The following is a 13,253-nucleotide window of genomic DNA, read 5'->3' on the forward strand; positions in this document are numbered from 1 at the left end:
ACAGGGCGCCTGGGTGGCTCAGTTGGTTAAGCGACTGCCTTCGGCTCGGGTCATGATCCTGGAGTGCCAGGATCGAGTCCTGCACTGGGCTCCCTGCTCGGCAGGGAGTCTGCTTCTCCCTCTCCCACTCCCCGTTTGTGTTCCCTCTCTCGCTGTGTCTTTCTCTGTCAAATAAATAAATAAAATCTTAAAAAAAATAAATAAAAAATAAATAAATTTAAAAAAAAGACACTTAACCCACTGAGCCACCCAGGTGCCCCGATAGATTTTTATATTTAATTATTTGATCCACCTGTCATTTATTTCAGGCTAATATAAACAGTGGGGAATCTAATCATTTTCCCCCAGTGATGAGTCAGTTGCCCCAAGGTCATTTATTGGCTAACCTGTACCCTCTAGACTGATCTTAAATGCCATTTTTTTTTTCCAGCTACTAAACTCCCACCCAAACTTACAGTCAGATCTGGACTCTGTTCTGTTCTGCTCAGTCTACTTATGTCTATGACAGCATGACACAATTTTGATCACCATAGGTTCAATAGAAGGGCCTTTATAGGGGGTGAATCTAAGACATCATGCTGAGTGAAAGAAGCTGGACACAGAAGAGAACATTCTGTAAGATTCCACGTCGGTGAAATCCTAGAACAGGTGAAACTAATCTATCGTGACAGAAAACTAACCAGTGGTTGCCTCCATCAGGCCTACCATGGGGGAGTGGATTTGGGAGGTCAACCCTAACGGGTCACATGGGACCTTCTGTGAAGACGTCCTATATTTTGGCGGGGTTGGCGGTTACAAGAGTGTATACCTTTGTCAAAACATATCTAATTGTAACTTAAAGTGTATTATCATATCGTATGTAAGTTATACCTCATCTAAAAATATCTAACAAGGCAAGTCTCCTCATTTCATCCTTGTTTCCAAAAATTGCTTTTCTGTGCCTTACATAATTATTCTTCCAGATGAATTTTAGAACACCTTTATAAATTTTTTTTAAAATTTCATCAGACTCATAATAGGAATTGTATTAAATGTATTCATTAATTTGGGGTACAACTGACATTTCTCTATTATTAAGACTTTCCATCCATAAAGAGGATGTATCTCTTCACTTACTCAAGCTTCTTTGGTAAACTGTTATCATTTTGGTAAATGTGCCATACACATTTTTTATGAAGTTATTTTAGGATATATTTTATATGTGGTTCTTATTGTTAAAGGGTTCTTTAAAAAATCATATTTCCCAACTCATTTCTGATATATGAAAAAGGTCTTGATTTTTGTTTATTTGCTTTGTATCTGGACACATCACATATGTTTCTTATTGTTTTAATACTCTGTTAAGCTGATGTTACTTTTTAGGTGGACAATCATATTATTTGGACATTTCATGGTCTGTCTTTTATTTTTCAATTTACCCTCAACTTTCTGTTTCTTACCAAATTTAATCATCTGAAGCATCTAGAGCTTTTGAATAGTTGCTGGGTACTTCTGGTGATTTCTGGGTATTTCTGTTTTGTCCTTGATTTAATGAGGTTGCCTCTGTTTTTCCTTGAAGTACAATGTTTGCTGTTGGTTTCTTTCTTTTTTTTTTTTTAAAGATTTTATTTATTTATTTGAGAGAGAGAGTGAGAGAGAGAAAGAGCACAAGAGGGAGGAGCAGGAGAGGGAGAAGCAGACTCCCCGCCGAGCAGGGAGCCCGATGCGGGACTCGATCCCGGGACTCCAGGATCATGACCTGAGCCGAAGGCAGTCGCTTAACCAACTGAGCCACCCAGGCGCCCCATGCTGTTGGTTTCTGATAAATACTTTCAACCATGCTAAGGAATCATATGCCTGTTTTTAGAATTCTGAGCATTTTGGTCAGAAATGGATGTCGAATAATATCTAGTGTGTTTTCAGCATGTGCTTAGGTCAGTGGCTCTCAATACTGGCTTCACATTAGAATCACCTGGAGGGGTGCTTGGGTGGCTCAATCGGTTAAGCTTCTGCCTTCGGCTCAGGTCCTGATCCCAGGGTCCTGGGATGGACCCAAGTGTCAGGTTCCCTGCTGGGCGGAAGTCTGCTTCTCCCTCTCCACCCCCTCCTCCCTGCTCATGCTCTCTCCCTCAAATAAATAAATAAAATCTTTTTTTTTTTTAAGATTTCATTTATCTGACAGAGAGAGACACAGCGAGAGCAGGAACACAAGCAGGGGGAGTAGGAGAGGGAGAAGCAGGCCTCCCACCAAGCAGGGAGCCCAATGCGGGGCTCAATCCCAGGACCCTGGGATCATGACCTGAGCCGAAGGCAGACGCTTAACAACTGAGCCACCCAGGTGCCCCTCAAATAAATAAAATCTTAAAAAAAAAAAAAAAAGAATCACCTGAAATCTTTAAAAATACTCTTGCCTATGTGCCCTCTCACCTAGATTCTGATTTAATTGGTCCAGAGTGGAGCCTAGGCCTCAGCATTTTAAAAAAGCTCTTCTGGTAATTATAATATCTACCCAGGGGTGAGAACGATTGAGCTGGAGCTTTGCTTCCCAAACTTTAATGCGCACACAAATCACCCGGCAATCTTGATAAAATGCAGATTGTGACTCAGGAGGTGTGGGGCTTGAGATTCTGCATTTCTTGTCCTAAGAGTGGGCTCCTTAAACTACCAGCATGGGCAGCATCCAAGAGCTTGTCAGAAATGCATACACTCAGCCCCAGACATACTGAATCAGAATCTGCAAGTTTACAGGAACCCCAGGTAATTCTTACATGCACTAAAAAGTTTGAGGGGCACTGAAGATAATTATGTTTAAGGTTTTTTTTTTTTTACTTTTATCCTATTAATGTAATAAATTACAAGACCAAATTTCCCAAATTTTTAACTACTCTTGCACTCTTATAATAAAACTGGCTTGATGTGCTGATGAATCAGATGTGCTAATATTTTATTTAAGATATTCAGACGAAAGATTGATCCATATTATCTTTTTGTGCTGATTTGTCAGGTTTGGGTATCAGGGGCTGTCTCAAGGGTTATTTCTCCATATTCATGCCTAATTATGTGTACTTTTTCTTTGTAAAATTTGCCGGAAGTCTTCATCATTTGTTGATCTTTTCAAGGCATGTTCTCCTAGTTTCCCCTTTAATATATGTTGACTTCCTATGGATCCCAAAGTCTGTTTTTGAAACATTCTTTTTTAACCGTTTCACGCTATTTTAATTATCGTAGCTCTGGGTAGCATTTTAGTAACTCTTACCAAGAGATTTTGGTAAATCCACTGAGCATTCTAAAACCTCCCTTTGGTTTCTAAGTTCCTCACTCCCTCCAGGAGCCTGGTAGAATGTCAGGAGATATGACATCACTTCGGAAAGGCTTCACTATGTGCCACTCAGTTGGCTGGCAGAAGCTTGCCGGGTAGGTATGTGGGCTTCCAATCTGTCAGGCCCGAAACACATTTACCTTAATAAATGTCTTTACCACATGCTGAGAAGTCCTGAAAAGGAGCCTGGGACTCTGGGACCAACCCAGCCAAGAACACTCTGTTCCATCTTCCATCTTAATAATGAAACGCTGACTGCTTGCTAAAAGATGCACAATTTATTTTAAATATATGAATAGGATGATTGTTTAAAAAGAGCTCCAGCTGGTTAAATTTAGGTCCCTGCAATAAAACTCTTCTCCGGCACATTCTCTGGCTTTGGGCCCCGGAGGGCGGCAGGTTCTCTCGACTAAATTGGAGACTGTGGTCTTGCGTGTTCAGGTTTTCCGGTGGTGGTTTTGATGTTCTGAGTCAGGGCGTCAGGAACTGCTCTGGCCTCAAAAGGACTCCCTCCATGACTTGAGTGATCCACTTCTAGACCACTCTTGCCAGTTAGGAAAAGTGTCCTTTAGTAAAATATTTTCAGTGAACCATTGGGCAAAAAATTAGGTGGCTACTTTCCTTTGCTGTGATGAGGCAGATTCTCTCTCTCTGCTCCTTTGCATGGATTGACTTCTGGATGTCCACCCACCAGGGAGAGAAGGGCCTTCCTGAGCGTTAAGCTGGGGTTCGCCGGGCCTTCTTCCACAAGTTCTCACACAGCTTCAGCTAACAAACTCGGCCTAGCATCCAAGTCAGTCTTGTCAAAGCCCCAAGGCTACCTGGCCTCCTCTCTTTGTTTTGGTCACCCTGTGAGGTCTTTTTCCCATGGCTTCCAACATCCTCTCCTCCAGGGGTCACCTAGGTCCTGTTAACATGAGGATGGACCAGGGAGGATGCCCGGCGGTGGCTTGGGGGTGACACAGGCCTGCCAGGACTGCATGTAAAAGGGTCTGGGTTAGGAGCAGGTGGGGCTGTGGGGACACTATTTCTAACACAGAGGGAGAGAAGGGGCAGGATGGGGCACCAGGGTAGGGCACCAGGATGATGGAGAGTGTGTGAGAGTGAAGGAGAATCACTGAGCTCGCTGTGCTCTCTGATGATCTGTGTTCAGAGAGAGGAGGGATGAATGGCCTGGGGCCGGCTGTCTTCCTGAAGTTGAGGACTAGAGGAGTGAGGGGCAGGAATGGGCCTGTGGTACAGATGGAATGGAAGGTTAGTAAAGGGAAGAAGAGGGAGAGGAGGTTGAAGTGCTGGTTGCATTTCAGGTGAGAAGAGCCCTCACTGCAGAGCCGAGGAGAGCGGACTTCAGTTTACAGGCCCTGGCGAGCAGGAGGAACTTAAGAAGTCCATTCGGGCAGCAGCTTGCGGGACGTCTGGAGCTGTGCACTCCACTGTTCACACTGCGTTCATCCCTTGAGCTTGAGCACAGTGTATCAGGCAGGTTCCTGCTGAGTCTTGCTGGGTAACAAACCCGCTCAGCCTCGGCAGTGGCTTAGAGCAGTGATCGTCTAGAGCTGCAGGTTGTCTGAAGCAGCTCTACTTCAGGCTCTGGGTTCCATTTAGTTTTCCTCCATGTCTCTCCTTCTGGGACTGGTGGCCACCTGGAGTATGTTTTTCCCACACTGGGAAAACAGGAAAAGTGCAGCAGAAAGTGTGATGTGGGTAGCATCACACATGCTCTTTGGAACTGTCACTTCTGCTCTGATTCCATTTGTCAGAACAAGTCACTTGGCCAAGCCCAACATTCACAGAGCAGAGAAATACACTCTGCTTACTCTAGTGGGAGGCAACTGAGCATCTCAAAGCAAGAACATGGATGTAAGATTGGAAACAATGATTTGATTACCACCAACACCAACTAACTTCTCCAACAACTTTAGCTCCTGTTTCATGGGTGGCCATATGGTATAATAGGAGTGCTGAAGAAGGTTCGGAGGTCCTGGGTTCTAACTCTGCAAGGCATTTAGTCTTGAAGACCCTCAATGTCCCCCTCCTCCACAGAAAATCGTTGTCCTGGTTGCTTTTCAAGATCTCCTCCAGCTCCAGCCATCATGAGTCTTCAGTGCTCAGATGGCCCCATCTGCCACAAGCATGATGGACTTGGGAGGGGTTGAGACCAGAGGCCAAAGACCCTGAGATGAGCATACAGGAGGGCAGGCCTGAAATGGAAAGAAGGGAGTGAGTTTGCAAAGTGCCAGGAAGGAAGAAGAAAGCTGAGGGTCAAGGAGATTCTGGTGTTGGTAAGCAAGGTTATATATTTGATCACTGTTCCATGGGCCAGTTTTTGACACTCTGCCTGACAGGTCCAGTGATTCCTGACCAGGATGACGTGACATGTGGAAGGTTTTTAGAGAGAGAGAGCAGGCCTGAGAGATCACTTCAAAGCATTCTAAGCAGATGAACAAGAATCAGAATACAAACATAAGTTCAGAACCTTTTCATTATTCCACGACCTTCCATCTGGATTCCAATTTATGGGTCAGGAGTGATTTAGAAACCAAGAGTGGCCTTCATCCCTTTAATCTGTCAGAGCTGTGAAATTGAATAGTTCCCAGTAAAATTCAACAAATGAGTGTTAGATGTCTTTGGTTGCATACAAGGGTGTCTGTGAATCTAGCCAGGAGGAAGCATATAGGAAGGCTGTCAGATAACTCAGAAGGCCGAGGGGAAAGCAGAAGAAACAAGCTCAAACACAGATCAGGGGCCAGGGCGGCACTGCGTCTGCGATGAGTCAACATTGACTCTTTTCTTTTCCGTCCTGTGTCTCTCTACTTGCCCCTCGTATCTCAGAGTCCCAGGAGAGTCTGGTGGATGGAGCGTGGGTCCTCTGACCCAAGGAGTCATGGGCTGGGCAGTCTGAGTTCTGTGATGGGCTCTGAAGACCCCTTTGGTCTCTCCAGCAATCAGGTTGGGAACTTCCTGATCTACTGCTTCCCAAAGACAGCACCCAATGGGATAGGGGTGAATCTCCCCAAAGAGATTAAGGGCTGTTAAAACGGGGCAATGGATATTGAATGAGCCACAAAACAAGTACCCATGACAAAGGGATAGAAGAGCACTGGAATATAACATTGCAAGGGTAGCAGACAACAGTTCATAGAGTCACTCTCAGCCATGATGTTTGGAGGGGACTAAGACCAAGAAGGAGATGCCAGTAAGGATACCCTAAGCCCCAGCCCAGGCAGTCCCATGGCATTCCTCTCTGTGCCTTTCTCTGGAATGGCCAAAATGGCTAAGGTTTGTTATCCAAAAAAATGTCATTTAACTCCTTTCCTATCTTCTACTTTACAGTAAAATAGCTAATATTTATAAAGCAGTTACTATGTGCTGGGCACTGTTCCAATAATTAACATAAATCATCTCATGGAATCCCCACAACAATCCTTATTAGGTGGTTACTATTCTTATCCCCATTTTACAGATGAGAAAACCAAGGCATAGACACTAGCTCCCTAGGCTGGTGAAAATTAGAATCAGGATTCAAACCCAAGTAATCTTGGTTGGAATCATGAGATCCTTCCATGAATACTCGTTCAAAGACGATGCCCCAGGTACAGAGCTCCCTGGAGGGACTTAGGAAATATACTCAGAGGTCTTAATCAGGGGAAACTGGGACTATTTTGTAGGTGCCTGGGACAGGAAGTAATCATGAGGCCCAAGGAGGAGAAAGAGACTGGGAGAAGGCGATTTCTAAAATTCATAAAATAAAACACAAGGATGGAAAGCTTTAAAACCCCTGGAGGATTTCTCTAAAGTGCTGAACTGTGGAGAGTTGAAATGGCTGCTCATATCCTCGCGTTCCTACTTCAGCTCCTACCTGGCGAGGGACTTGCATTTCCTGTGGGTCCCCGGGATGGTTTCTATTCCATTCCTAACTCGTCTGTCACGAGGACTGGCCCGTGTGTGCAGCCAGGTGTGGGGCCTGAGCACAGCTGGCTCTAATTTGAGGGGCCTTCTGCCATTTTAAGATGACCTCACCCCATTCCCTTGACTTTTTAATATGCAATTCACACCACTTTTCAAAAATTGGAGTAATGATTTGTTGGCTTCTTTTCTTGCATTATCCTGCAGTGTGAGTTTTTTTTTGTTTAAGGGCTTGATAACTCCTCTTGATAGGGGGGTTGTAAATGTATCTACTAGAGGAGCGATGTCCACCATTCTGGCCATATTTTAGTCCTGGCCAAAGAATCCCTCTCCCACCTCTACCTTTGACAGGTAAATGCAGGACAAGGGGGTGATGGTTAAGTGGCTTTGGCATGAACAGACTTGGATTTGCATCTTGCCTCTGACCCTTAGCTGTATGACTTTGGGCAAAATAGGGGACTCTACTACAAGGTCCATCCCTGCAGCAGCAGGAAATGCCCGCTCCCTTGGTCCCTCCTGAGGTTGTGGGGTTCTGTACTACCCTGACCACAGCTGCTTGGCCAGGGTGGGCATCTGACCTATGAGTGGCTGGCAGGAAAGGAGAGTGGAAAGGAATTAGGCCAATCAGATTCCCTTTCAGAAACATGAACTGGGAAAAATGAGCAGCAAATCACGGCAGCTGCCGGGGGGAGGAGGGGGCAATGGGCCAGGGACCTGGCACGGAGCTGGGGGGGGCGGCAGCTGGGTCTCCGTAGGCAGTGATGGAGCCTGGCAGGGAAGCCCCAGACCATCTTTTTATCAGATGACTGAATCCTGGTCCTAGAGCTGCCTTGAATCCACAACTCATCTCCAGGGGGCGGGTACACCGTGGTTCCTGTGTTGGGAATGCTGGGGGGACACCGCTCCATCCTATTATAAAAGAAAACAGGAGGCTGCCGCCAGGTTTGCCTGGGGTGGGGAGGGGATGAAGGAGGCAGCCCACTTCATATCAGTGGGGAAAAACAAAACCTTTACACAGCTCTCCTCCCCTTGTGCGGGCTTGTGGGGAAGGGAGAAAGAAAAGCAGGAAAGAAAGAGAAGGTGCTGGTAGCTCCTCAGTACTTCCAACATGTGTGCTAAACAGATAATCCGTTTAGCAGAGAATATTAATGGGTCTGGGGCTGCCCAGGGAGGCCCAGACCCCAGGGAGAGGGAAAATTAAACAGCTCGGCACAATGAGGAGGCCGAGTTTGGAGGAGGTGGAGAAAGGACCCCCAAAATGGAATCAGGGCATGTTGGGGGCACCTCTTCAAATGTCCAGGAGGCTGCAGGCTGTCAAGAGAGGTATACAGGGAGGGACGCCTGGGTGGCTCAGTGGGTTAAGCATCTGCCTTCGGCTCAGGTCATGATCCCGGGGTCCTGGGATCGAGCCCCTCATCGGACTCCCTGCTCCATGGGAAGTCTGCTTCTCCCTCTCCCACTCCCCCTGCTTGTGTTCCCTCTCTCGCTATCTCTCTCTCTGTCAAATAAATAAATAAAATCTTAAAAAAAGAGAGAGAGAGAGGTACACAGGGGAAGTTGCTGATGATGGAGACCTAGAGGATTTTTTAACACTATAAAAACATTGAGTCGAAGAGCTCGCATTCCTGTGAGGTAAACCCCTTTCACCAACCAACGCATGCAGTAAAATAGTACAAAAGATCTATTTAGAAAATACCCCAGAAGACAGAGCTCCTGGGGGCTTCTGGATCCCTCAATGAACACCCACTGCCTGAGGAGCTGGGAGGAGCCTCTTGTTTCTAGAACCAGAAGAATCTGCCCCAGAACCTGTCCTGCAGCAGGTCGCAAGGACTGGGGAATCGTGTCCACTGAGCGCCCAGCAGGTGCCTGGCACAGAGTAGGTGCGCAGCCCACAGCATCACGTGGAAGTCAATCAGTACCAACTCCTGAGTGTCTCCTGGGTGGGACATGTAGCAAATGCAGCAACAGAGACAGGACTTCCTGTTGGGGTGAAAGCCAGAGCCTTGTTGACCCAAGGGCTGAGAGGATACACGCATTTGTCAGGAGGAAATTAAATGGCCCCGAGGTGTCTTCATCAGGGGATAAATGCCTTGAAGGGACCACAGTACCACCCACAAGATGAATGCATTCTGGATTGTGTGTGGCCTGTTTTCTCAGACCCCACCAGCCCTCATCACAGTCATGGAAGTTACCTGTATGCCCACGGGGACAACCCGATTTACTCCCAAGGACCCTCTCCCTTTGCAAAGTTCCTCCAGGTATTTTCGGGGAGAGCACAGAGGTAATCACACACGAACTCCTGGACAACCCCATTCGGCACTTGCAGGCTGTGTGAGGGCCACCCAACCTGTACCCAGCACTGACATCGCCTCTCAGCTCGGCCTCTGATGCCCCGAACACCTCGAGGGACCAAAGCTGCACGAGTGTGCACATCACCGGGCAGATGACACAAGAGTGGTTGTGAAGAATCCTCAGAGCAATGGTTCATAGGTGAGCAGTGAAGAATGTATTGTGCTCTTTGACCCCAATTCTCAGGACAACAGAAATGAAAGACTGTCAAAGCAGAGCATGAGGGAGCAAACTTCAGTACTGCTGGTGAGTTTAGTGCAAGAATCACAATTTTAAACTCATTTCCCTACAAGAGAAATGTACTATTCACTTACTCATTCATCCAAAACAAAATATGTTTCAAGGACTTTGACATTTTCACACTGAACTTGGCATTTCCAGTTCAACTCTTGTGAGGGGCAACCTGGGTCTCTTGTGATAATCAGTGGTCACGTCGGGGATACAAACGATGATTTCCTCTTCTCCCAGGCATCGCTGGACTTCACTTCCCAGCCTCCTTTGCAGTTAGGTGAGACCACGTGACAGTTCCCATCAACGGAATGTGGGCCGAAGGGACTGGTGTCTCTTCTAGGCCTGGCCCATGAGAAGCTCCCATGTGTGATCCTTTATGTTCTTCGCCCCTCAGTCAGCTTGATGAGGACGAGCATGGTGACCCTAGAAGTGACATGTTGAAGATAGCAGGTGGCAGCGACCAGGGCCCAAGAATCAGTGCGGGGAGGGGAGCCAGCCTGCCAAGCACAACACCCGCTTTGGACCTCCGACCGCGCTCGAGCCCCACGGACCGCGCGGTTTCTTTGTTAGGGTTTGTTAGGGTAGCTGGAATTGCCGCAAGTAAGCCAACTGGGAGATATATTTGACCATAGAGAAAACGTCCTGTTCTAAAACTTTGAAACTTAGATTTATTTATTTCACAGAAAGAGAGAGTGAGCAGGGGAAGGAGCAGAGGTAGGACAAGCCGACTCTGTGCTGAGTAGGGAGCCCTACGTGGGGCTCAATCACGGGACCCCGAGATCATGACCCGAGCAGAAATCAAGAGTCCAATGCTTAACCGAATGAGCCACCCAGGCACCCCCGTTTCCCTCCTTAAAGCTGCCCAAACTAACTTGATTTTGCAAAGTACTAAAAATTAATATATAGTGTTAAGTGCATGGAGAGGAACAACATGACCTGCTTCAACGGCTTAGCCTGGGTGGCTCCGTCACTAAGCGTCTGCCTTCGGCTCAGGTCATGATCCCAGCGCCCTGGGATCGGGCCCTGCATCAGGCTCCCTGCTCGGCAGGAAGCCTGCTTCTCCCTCTCCCTCTCCCACTCCCCCTGCTTGTGTTGCCTCTCTCTCTGTGCCTCTCTCTGTCAAATAAATAGATAAAATCTTTAAGAAAAAAAAAAAGGGAGTCACATCTCTTTGAATTTCTAATTATGTGTCTACAAGCTCCTATTAGCAGGAAGTTCTGTCCTTCCATCTTGAGGCCTCCCCAACACGCACCTGCCACCAAGCAAAGAGAACCACTGCCATCTTTGTCTCGATGCTGCCACCCAGTGTCACTGCTGAGAACGGGTCCCCAAATCTGCAGAATGCTATGGACCACACTGCAGAGATGCCCCTGTTTGTCCCGGCCCTCATCTGACCTCCAAGTCCTCAGTTTCCTTAGGTCACCTTCATGAGCTTGGGATTCTGCCCAAACCTCCACACCAGCAGGGTGGCTGAACCGGGGACGCCCAGCCTCCGCCCACGCGGTGCCTGGAACAGCACAGCCCTGTCAGCCCAGCAACCTTGGCCAGAGTCCACTAGATGACCCCATGGGCCTCCCTCACTTCAAATCTCAGGGAGAAGGGGCTGGGGTCTTAGATCTCCCCTCCCCGGGGGCTCTTAGTTGGTGTGTGCCAGAACTCTGCACACCAGGGAGGCCTGCATCTGCTAAGCCTGTTCCTCACTGACCCCCACCTGGAAAATGAGAGCCCACTCTCCTTCCACTGCAAAACAAAGGGGCCACCCAGTGACTCTCAGCAGATCCAGATCAACTCTAAGATGTCCTCCTGTTTCGGCTTGTTCAAAAAAGCAGCTGGGAGCTTTTTCTTCTCTATTAAAAAAAAAATTGCTGCATATTACATTGAGTTGAAGGGAATAGATGATGAGCCCCTGGGAAAATATTAATTTCTATTTTGTTACAAAAACATACAGATTGCTGAGAATCTGATCCCCTCATTTTGCTTGTAAAACATGTTTTGTATTAGTTCATTCCTATTTTCACAGTATATTAATTTGCATTCCCTCCTTTTTAGAATTTGGCTAATGGCTTATTTTTTTAAGACTGACTGTAAAGGAACTTCCCCTTCAAATAAACATAATATTAAATCCTCCAATAGCCAGTCTCCCCTCTTTGTGCCCACACTTGTCACCTGTGTGCCCCCACTTTCCCCAGCCTGTGGTATCTGATCCCCAAATGCTCTGGCCTGAGGGCAGGCAAAACCAAGATCTTGCCCTTTTCTCTATCAAGATGAAATTTAGTTTTTTAGGTTTTTTTTTTATTAAAAACAGGTAAGACAGAGGGAAAGGAAGACCCTATAGGCAGGGTAAGACTAGGTGGATTGACAAAGTATGGGTGTAAGCCTCATGATAGGGTGCACTCGCCTCAAGCTTTGTGCTTCCCTCTCCCTGGATGCAGGATCTGCCGGGTGCTTTCCTGATTTTGAGCATTCTCTGCCCCACCCCAAGTCCTTCTGGGGTATTCACTGGGGTAAGAACTCCAGTCAAGGGTCCACGGCCAGTGGGTGGCCACAGGGTCACCTGCACCCAAGCCCACCTGCCCCCAGGTATCTGGTGGGAAGGAGGAGCAGGCTGCCAGGAAGGGCTGGGCCCCTTCCTCCCTCCTGCGCCGCTTTGCCCCATTCTGCAGAAGGGCCATCTCCTCCCACGTGCTTTTGATTAAATTTATCAATTCTCTTCTTCCTCCATTTTGTTTAAATTTACTACTTCCTTTTTCTCCTTTCTCTTGGTTTGTAACTTAAAGGGAACAAAGTTCATCAGGTATGGACTTGATTTACTCTTTCTCTTTTTTTCCTCTCTGTAATATAAGCACTGGGAGCAATAAATCTCCTCTAAGTACTGCGTTGGCAGCATCCCAGAAATTGAGATATGTCATTTTCATGGTTTTGTTCTTTAAATATTCTGTGGAGTCCTAAATGTCTTCCCTAACGAAAGGTTTACTTAAGAAAGGATCTGCTCTGCCGAACACAATAAGAAACAGCTGAAAAAGAGGTTCAGCTCGAGGAAGGGAAGGGAAAGGCAGGAGATAGAATGATCATTTGTTGATAATGTGACTTTATTCCTAAAATAATCAAATGAAAAATTGAATTCTTAGGACTAATAAGAGTTTAGTTAAGGTGAACAGATATAAAATAATTCACAAATCAATTCCTTTCCTCTACACCAACAGCTAGAAAACAAAAGGGTGGGGGCAGACCCCTATAGACCATAGCAACTGTAAAAGGAAAATACTTAAGAATTAGCTCAACAGGGGCGCCTGGGCGGCTCAGTCGTTAAGCGTCTGCCTTCGGCTCAGGTCATGGTCCCAGGGTCCTGGGATCGAGCCCTGCATTGGGGTCCCTGCTCCGCAGGAAGCCTGCTTCTCCCTCTCCCACTCCCCCTGCTTGTGTTCCCACTCTCGCTGTCTCTCTCTCTGTCAAATAAATAAATAAAATC

At 46.9% G+C, this 13,253-nt stretch overlaps 1 long non-coding RNA gene across 1 annotated transcript in view; it reads right to left on the minus strand.

Moving 5' to 3' along the window:
* Positions 1-2,906: 2,906 nt before the first annotated feature.
* LOC145720432 (uncharacterized) overlaps positions 2,907-13,253 on the minus strand; it is a 20,624-nt gene continuing 10,277 nt past the window's right edge. Inside the window, exon 2 of the long non-coding RNA XR_014143335.1 lies at positions 2,907-10,207. This is a non-coding gene — a long non-coding RNA (uncharacterized LOC145720432). The remainder of the gene's footprint in view (positions 10,208-13,253) is intronic.

Source organism: Leptonychotes weddellii, chromosome 3 (genome assembly GCF_054177405.1).
Source record: "Leptonychotes weddellii isolate Sample4059 chromosome 3, ASM5417740v2, whole genome shotgun sequence".
Taxonomy (NCBI): domain Eukaryota; kingdom Metazoa; phylum Chordata; class Mammalia; order Carnivora; family Phocidae; genus Leptonychotes; species Leptonychotes weddellii.